The sequence below is a fragment of the Triticum urartu genome, chromosome 3, assembly GCF_003073215.2.
Source record: "Triticum urartu cultivar G1812 chromosome 3, Tu2.1, whole genome shotgun sequence".
NCBI classification, from domain to species: domain Eukaryota; kingdom Viridiplantae; phylum Streptophyta; class Magnoliopsida; order Poales; family Poaceae; genus Triticum; species Triticum urartu.
The window spans coordinates 164,703,848-164,713,173 of NC_053024.1; positions in this window are offsets into that span (position 1 = coordinate 164,703,848).

Below are 9,326 nucleotides of genomic sequence, written 5' to 3' on the forward strand. Positions count from 1 at the left end.
TACTGTGGTAGGTGTTGCAAGAACTAGGGCTATCTCTGCTTGTTTGGTGGCAGCTATTTGTTTCTGTTTGTCTTTTTTTGCAACTCGTGTAGCATGGGATGCTGTGTTTGTCGAATTTTCTGCTGGACTTTGACCTTCTATTGCACCATTAGTACCAGCAAAATCTGCAGGATTCATCCGCTTCTCATTCCCTGCCATTCTGTGTTTCTTCCTCTTTCTCTGTGCCATGCTAAGTCAAGCCGACAAGAAAAACAAATAACAATTTAGTTCTTCAGAACAAATTGATGCGTGATGCAGACGAACTGAACTTTGATGTTAGACAACCACATGATAGGAGGATGTAATATGTATGAAAAACAGGAAGGAAGAGATAACCAGAACTATGATGTGTAAACTAAGAAGAAGACATTTCACCAAATTAGAAGCAATGCAATGGAAGGTAGACACCATATGAAAGATGCTACAAATATCGCTCTGCCAAGTTAACAGTGTCTCATCATAAATGGCGTTTAAACAAATGTGAAGCACAAGAAATAAATCATATGCAAGATGCAAACAACATCACACTACCATGTTAGAGGTCTCTCGTCATTAGTGCCATTGCATATTCACAGCTTATGATGTGTAAACTAAGGAGAAGGCATTTCAATAAATTGGAAGCAATGAAAGCTAGACACCATATGAAAGATGCAACGAATATCACTCTACCAAGTTAAAACTGTCTCGTCATAAGTGCCATTTCAACAAATTAGTAATACAAGCTAGAAAAGAATGTGAGATGTAACCTATATCACACTCCGAAGTCAAATGTGCCTTATGATAAGTGATTGTTGCAGGTTACACAACAGTAGTAATTTGATGTAAGAACATAGTGTGATAGACAGATATTGAATGCTCTAGAAACAGGAACACATGTCTTATTCAAGTATAATGTGTAAAGTAAGCAGATGGAATTCAACAAAATTAGAAGCAATACAAGCTAGACATCACACATAACATGCAACCACATATAACAGTGCCAAGTTAGAGGGAGCACCGGTGATGCTGCACTAGGGGAGACGTGCTCATCATAAACACATCTTTGTTGAGTGCCTATGCATGTGTTGTCTTGGAAATCATCTTGGGGGTGTGGAGGAGTAGAAACTGTAGAGGCCCTCCATTCGGAAGGAGCACCCTTATCCGCTGCCTTGCTAACCTCCTTCCGCTTTATTGATTTTGAATTGCAAAGTAAAACCGACAAGAAAAAGCAATAAAATTCTCTCTTCAGAACTCATTCATGCATGATACTGACAATCACTACTTTGATGTAAGGCAAACACATGATACCAGGATGGAATATGTACAAAAAACAGGACGACATGGCATGTTCACAACTGTTTGTGTAAACTAAGCAGAAACCATTCCAGCAAATAAGAAGTAATGCAAGCTAGACACCACATGAAAGATGCAACCAATATGACTCTGCCAAGTTAAAAGCGTCCCATCATAAATGGAATTTCAACAAATTAGAAGCAGCGCATGCTATAAATCATATGAAAGATGCAACTAATATCGCACTGCATATACTAAAGGTGTCTCGTCATGTTGATTGATGCGGGATACAAAAAACAATAGTTTTATGTAAGGACATGGTTAATAGACAGATGTACTATGTACTAAATACAGGAAGGCATGTCACATTAACATGTATAATGTATAAGCTAAGCAGACTAGCACATGCAGTTTAACCAGATTGGAAGAATTACAATCTAGACACCATATGCAACATGCAACCACATATCACGCTGTCAAGTTAGAGCAAGCACCTGCGATGCTAGTGTAGGGGAAATGCTGTAATCAACTACAAAGCTATGTTCACTATCTTCATCTAGCATTTCTGTTTCTTGAGAATCATGTCGGGAGGCTGACGTTGCATTCTTTAAATGAGGAGTAGTCCCCTTACCTGCCTGCCTCGTCATAAGTGATTGATGAGGGATACACAAGAACATTAGTTTGATGTAAGAACATGGTTAATACACAGATGTACTAGTATGTACCAAAAACAGAAAGGCATGTCATATTCAAAGGTATAATGTGTAAGCTAATCAGATGCAATTTAACCAAATTGGAAGCAATACAAGCTAGACATCCGGCTGGAGTGGTGTGCATGATCATCTAGGACCTGAGAGCCTGGTGGGAGGCGGGATGCTTCGCCACCATCGCAGCTTTTTAGTTGGCTTCCAGGTGATGCCTATCTTTGCTGGGCTTGTCACTGGCTCGGCCAGTGCCCTGACTAGCTATTTGTCTTCTGGTGCTCACGGGATGGTGGTTCATGTAAAAAAATATCTTTCCTTATCTTACCGACTCCGGCCTTTCGAATACAAGCTAGATACCATATGGAACATGCAACCACATATGACACCGCGAAGTTAAAGCAAGCACGTGGGATGGTGGTTCATTGCGAGCGAGGTCATCAACTCTAGAGCTACGTTTACCGTCTCCATCTGCTGACACTGCACCCATTATAGCGCTGAAACGTGTCTTGCCTACCCGCACACCAAACTAGAGCGACTTCTCTCTTTTCTTTTTGGCTTCTCTCATGGCAGCAGAGTCTGAAATACCCTTGCATAAAAACACAACAGTGAGAGTAAGGGTGAAGTGTGTGCAGAACTAGTGCACTGTAAAAGTAGTAGATAGTAGGTGGCTGAAAAATAAATGACAGGAGACATATGATAGCTCTACAACATTGCATGGCAAACAAAATTAGATTCTACTCTATATGATTTTGTAATATATGAGCACAGGAAATGCAGGTACTCCTCCAGCACACCACCACATGTGGTCATATCTAAGATAACAGTCGACTGAAAATAAATAGGTCAGTCGATTTTTTTAATGAACCGTCCGATCTATAAGGAACGGGCAGATGGCCTTCGTCTACCTCCCGCCAGTCACTGTTGATGATCTTTCTCGAACCGCCAGCGACCACCGGCCCAGACCCCTGCCTCCGCAGCCCCGCCCTCCCATCGACCTCACACCACCGCCGTGCTTGGCAGCGCCCCCAGGCCATCCCTTTAATCCCGGCCGACCTCCAGATCGGGAGCCAGTAGCTCTAGGCCGTACATGCCCCTAAGATAAACACCAAGGCGCTGCTTCCCCGGCGTAATAGGCGTACTAGCACCTGTTACGCTGGGGAATGCTTCCGTTAATTGGGAATCAAGTGGCCAGAAATTGAAATTCAGGGGGCGACGGACCTCTAGCTAAGGTGAAATAGTATATGAGGAGAAACCTTGTGCATCGCGAGTTACTAGGAACATCTAGTATCAAGAAGAAGTGGTCAACTAGTGTCTCCCGTGGGATGAATACCGTGCAAGCAGAGACGTAAGATTTGCACGAATAAGGGAAGATGAGTACCTTTTTTGGTTGCCGGTGTGGTCACCTCCACAAGTCGCGTCGATTTTCTTCTTTTTACCGGGGAAACCGATGTTCTGGAGGGTGTAGGCTTGGACGAACCCATGGCCAAATTGTTGACTGTGTTGCCGTGGCCATATGTTGGCGGAGGGGAAGCAGATCCGAGGCGGCGAAGGACGGCGTAGCAGGAACAACTCCGGTGCGGTGGAGGGTGGCGAAGTTGGAGCGGTAGCGGTGAGGCGCAGGACGGCGTGGTTGAACTGGCTCGGGTACGGACGGCTCGGCCTCGGCTTCAACTACTAGCCGTGGAGGGCGTTGCGGTGGACGACGACGTCAGGGTATCGGCTCCGGCGTGATGGAGGAGGGCGGCGGTTGATGGGTGGGATGGGGTGGCGGACGGAGGACGCCGGGGTTTCGTGGCTGGTGGAGAGGTAGTTTTGGTGCCCACGGAGTACGAATGGGGAATCGGACGGGTGGGGGGGGGAACCATGTTTCGGTCTGGGACGCGCTTGTCTTTTTGCTTTTTTGAACAGAAATGGGATGCGCTTGTTTGAAATTTGGGGAAAGTACAAACTTTGCCCCCCTCTTAAATTTCGGACCTACTGCGGGTCGGGGGTTGGATGGTAATCCCAGGTGTCCCAAATAGTGGGCGGGAGCAATTTCGGCCGCGCGCATGTGTGCTTAGGCGGCCATTGTGTATGAATGTTTTTCGGATGCGGTTGCGTGGCGTCTAGATGAAGCTACAAACCTACCCCGGTTTAGACCTTTGGACGTTGGGCCGGTAGGTTTCACGGGTCAGAGTTATTAGAAAAGTAATTTCCTTGTACTACCAAACATTGGTCTCACGCGGTTTCGGGCGAGTAGAGGCTCTTTTGGCGCTTCGTTCAAAATTTTGAAACACAAGCATTCACGTTTAGAGTACTCTTGAACTATGAGGATTGACCTAAATATACAATGTTATATTTGACCTTGTATGTTTGAAAACCTCATTAAATTATCCGCTTCTTTTTGAAATTTTGACACTTGAAAATCCTATAACTACGATTATTTTGGAATGGAGGAGCTAAATTTGAATCTATTTTGTACACGACTACATATGCTATTATGTACAAAATCAGAGCAAAGATTGGTTCCCCCATAATTTAGGTATGGTTTACAAATGCCATGATATCAAATTCAAATAATTGAATGGACTTAATGTTGAATTTGATTTTTTTAAACCACCTTAAGTTGAATTCAAATGTATGCTAGTTCATAGGTAGTAGCTATTTATAATGTCCATTGTGTAACTTTCATATGTTCCATTGTGTAACTTTCATATGTATAATGTGCTTTACACACACAACATGAACTATACTCACGTTTATATTCGATTGCTAAAGCGATGCATTGTCTGGAGTTCAAAATACTAACTATGTGGATCAATTGTGCCGAATAATAACATAGACATGCTCAAATTCGATAGAATCTAGATGTTTGATGGATCAATGACCGCTCCTTACGCGAATTGCAAATATCATGATCCCATCCTAATATTTGGATACAGTTTATATCTTTAATCAATGTGTAGAGCAGTCTTTCACGTGTAGTTTCACTCTCCATCGGTGGTCTCTCACACATGCTCACACACTCTCTCTCGAGGTGTGTTTCTCGCACACATGCTCTAGATATAGCCCTCCCTCCCTCTCATAACCATTTACAACTGTTTTCACTAACCTTTATCACAAGCACTCTTCCTCTCGCAAACATACACACGCACAATCCTCATCGACCCTTTCTATATACATGGACCTGCCTACGTGTCTCATGTACGCACATTATCTTTACTCCTATCTCTCACACATTGTCTCACACCTCTCTTCCTAATCGACGAGTATGATTCTAGCAGAGCATTCTGTAGGATGCCCCTTAAAGTTAGGTTGGATGAATAGTAATATCAGAGATAAAGGGGTTGCCTTAGTCCGAGAACCTAGGGTTACAAATCCTAGCCGGCTTTGTCAGTGGACACAGAGTCCTTCACTATTCTGCTATCTTTGTCTTGTACGACTAGTCATCCATGGGTCTTCCTAAATGCATCACGGGCCGACCAATGTGGCGCAGGACAGAACAGAACGAATGGCCTCACCTCGACCCACCGGACCTCACGCGGTGACACACCCTCTTCCCCCATGTCTCATTATCTTCTCACACCCACACATACCAACACAAACACCACACACATAGAAAATTTCTCCTGGTGCCTCTATTCCCTCCCCCCTTGCATATACACACTCAAGGGAATGGAATCTCTTGTCGTGACGTCATGTTCGTCTCTCTCTCTAGACCACTCTCATTTCTCGTGCTATCTCTCCCATGCCCCCCGTCGGCCCCTCTATCCATGCCTCTCTCGAATACGTAATACACACACATACCTCTCTAGGCCCCACAAAATGCATCAACTACACATTCACACATGTTACATCACGTACCCCATTGATCTAAAAAGCCCTCTCTTCACGTTTATTTCGCGTACAACATTCCTTTTGAATAAAGTGTGGCCAAAAAATTATTTTAGAGTTTCTACATATATACAACATTACAAAGTTATATGGAGGAGTACGAATGCTAATTTGCATTGCATGGTGCCCACAATGATATTTATTCCGCACTATGAATTTGTATATTTTTATACTATATACAAAGTTAGTCATAATAAAGAGAAACGGAGAGCATCTCTCTCTCCATCGCATACCCCCCGTACGCCCCTTTCACGTATGCACACAAAACTATCTCCAGGTCCTCTAAAAGTAAGCCCCCAGAAAATTCACGCATGTTTCATCTTTCTCTCGCGATATATGCAATGACGATCATTGTATTTGAAGCGAAAGCACGATACGTACATTGGACTTCAGAATCCACTCATTACGGTCACCATTTACGTTTAATGGTTATTATGCAGTCACGGGCTCACCGTACAACTCTGTATTTGCTCATGACATGACTAGTTGACCAGTTAAACGCTCCACATGGCACCTCTAGTGTTGCATACATTATCTCACTACCATCGTGCCCACCTGTCGACTTGTATCTACTCTACATCTACACTCTTATAAAATACATAAAATACACTCTTATAAAAAACAGAGTTGGTGATGATGGTGTGCCTGCCATCCTGCAATATAGGCCGTCCGATTTATATCTGACGGACAGGAAAGAAACTATGGCAATTTTGCAAAAAGGTACCCACACACCTCTCCACATTTGCAAATAAGGCCTTCCCTCGTTCATCCTTTTCTCTCACAAGATAAACAAGTCATACAAATGCATCTTGATGTTACATGCAACGCACGGGCATCTTGCTAGTAAGAATGAAAACAAAGGATAAAAAATATATTTGGGCGGTGGTTCGAAGTCATGACCGCGGGCACAGCGGACAAGGTGGCCTTGTATTGGTATGCTGAGTCATCTGTTTTAACACACAGGAGCTGGTGTGGTGATTATACACACACGCACGCATGCACACGAACTGCATCCACGCAACACTCACACAAACACATGCACCCACGCACGCACGCAACACTCGCACGTAAACACGCAGCCACACACGCATGCACGCAACACTCACACGCACACACGCACGCATGCATGCACACACCAGTACACCACACGACCAACACACACTCTGACGCTCAAGTGCTCAACCTACACGTACATGCGCACACATCAGGCCCTGACAGACACATACACAACCAGGTGATTCCCGCGCACGGGTTGGAGCCTTGTCGCGCCTGAGTAAATTTGTGTTTATCTGACCTTTTGCCTATGCGAACTGACAGGTGGGACCCACAACGAACGTGGTCAATTTAACTAGTCAACATGGCGCCATGCAGACTATTTGGCCGGTCAACAGAGTGCAATCCGATGCTGAGCTGTGAGCAAGTGACGTATAATCACCGCAAAACGTATATAGTGACCGTAATCAGCTTATTCTGAAGTTCGGTGACCGTATTACGCTTTTCTCTCTCTAGGCCCTCCAAAACTACATCTCTACACGTTCTTGCATGTTACATCTAACAACTATGCAATACATCACTACTACTACACTCTAACACAATAAATCATATATGTTTTTAGTTTTACTAGATATCACATTGTTACTTATAATTATTCAGTTTGCATACATTAACATTGCCTTTGAAATGTATGGCCAGTATCATCTACCACGCGGAAAAATTCATCGTAAGATTATAGTACTATACAGTACAAGTGACCGTATCGGGTTTGTATCGATGGATCGTGCGAAACAGCAAAACTATAGTACTATACAGTACAAGTGACAGTTCACTGGGCCGTCGTGTCATCTACTCCTCCGTTGTAAGAGTGGAGCGCTCGCTTTCATAAATCTTCTAGTCACTTTCGCTGACATGTGGGACATCAAGCTACCGGGTCCACGTGCCATACCGGAATACAGTGCAAAGCAGCCGGGGTGAAGCACCCCAGTCATGGCGCCGGCGTAGTAATGAGCAATAAGGCGTCAAATCACAAAGCTGCACCTTTCCCGCAGTTAAGTTGGAGGGACGAAGCAACCATCATTTCACTCGTTGCTGAATCCACTTCTCCCTCATCTTCTTCAACTTAACCACGTGTTGCTTATGCCGTTGTTCTGCCTCATGTGGGACGCGGATCAGCTTGGTAAAGCACTGACACGTGGGACCGCATGTTAGCAAACCGCCAGGACAACGTCCTCCGAAAATAAGAAACCTCCCCCGCCATCCGCGCGGCAAAATCACCTCCTTTTTACTAATCTCGATTCTATAATTTTTTAGATCAATATTATTGAGATTTGTATAGATAGCACACAGGAGAAAAACCAAGTGGTACGGTTAAGGGCATCCACAATGTGTAGCCAAATGTGAAAATTGCTTTTGGCATCGTGGGAACCATTGTGGACGGTGTTGCCAAAGCCAAAACGATGGAACCGAAGCTCCCTGATTGATTGATTGAAGGAATAGAAAAATGCAACGTCTCTCCTCTTTCTCCCATGCTTGGACGTATGTAGTATAGTATAGAGCAAAGAGTCTACTCCCCTGTCCCTTCTATCACAAATCACAAAGCAGTGAGGCATCAAATCACAAAAGCACGGACGAAGCAACCATCATTTCACTCTTCGCTGACTCCGCTTCTCCATCGTGTTCTTCGAGAAGCCATCTCACCGCATTAGTTATAGTAGTACTAGTAAAGGACTTCCTGGATGCAAATAAGGCGGTTGTCTCGGCTTGCAGGCGGCACTTGCGAACGACTTACCGTGGTCTCCCTCAATGGTGTTCTCCGTCAAACACACTTCGCCAAACCACAAAAAAAATATCGTCGACGTCATCGCAATGGGGAAGGAAGTCAAATATAGTTACTACTCCATTTTTTTGTACACAAGGCCAGTATATCAAAATTACAATTTGCAAAGGTCCACTAACACTAATCGAGGCAAAATTGATGGTGTTAGCAACCAAGGACATTAATATCCCCTGCATGCATGCGGAAGTGAGAAGGTTGGTTTGCATGGCGCTGCATTAATGAAGCGATGAGGAGTGATATGGTTAGCTCTTTGGTCTTTGGAGAAAAAAATATGCATTAATTGACACGTGAAACGAGGATTTGTATCGATTAAATCCCGCGAAGGAAAACCCAACCTTTCTTTTTTAACACTAGTACTCCTAGTACGTCCGTACTTATCCTGTTTGGGTCTAGGCCTTGCATTGCCAAACTTTGCCACACATTTTTTCCAAGCTTGCCTAAAGTTTTCAAAATGAGAAGGAGGTACACTTGTGCACGGCTATCGCGGTCACACCGCACCCTCACACGGTCGCTCCTGCACGCCGCGGTCGCACCGCACCCTCACACGGTCGCTCATGCACGCCGCAAACCCAACCAAGGGAACGCACCCTCACTGACACGTGATG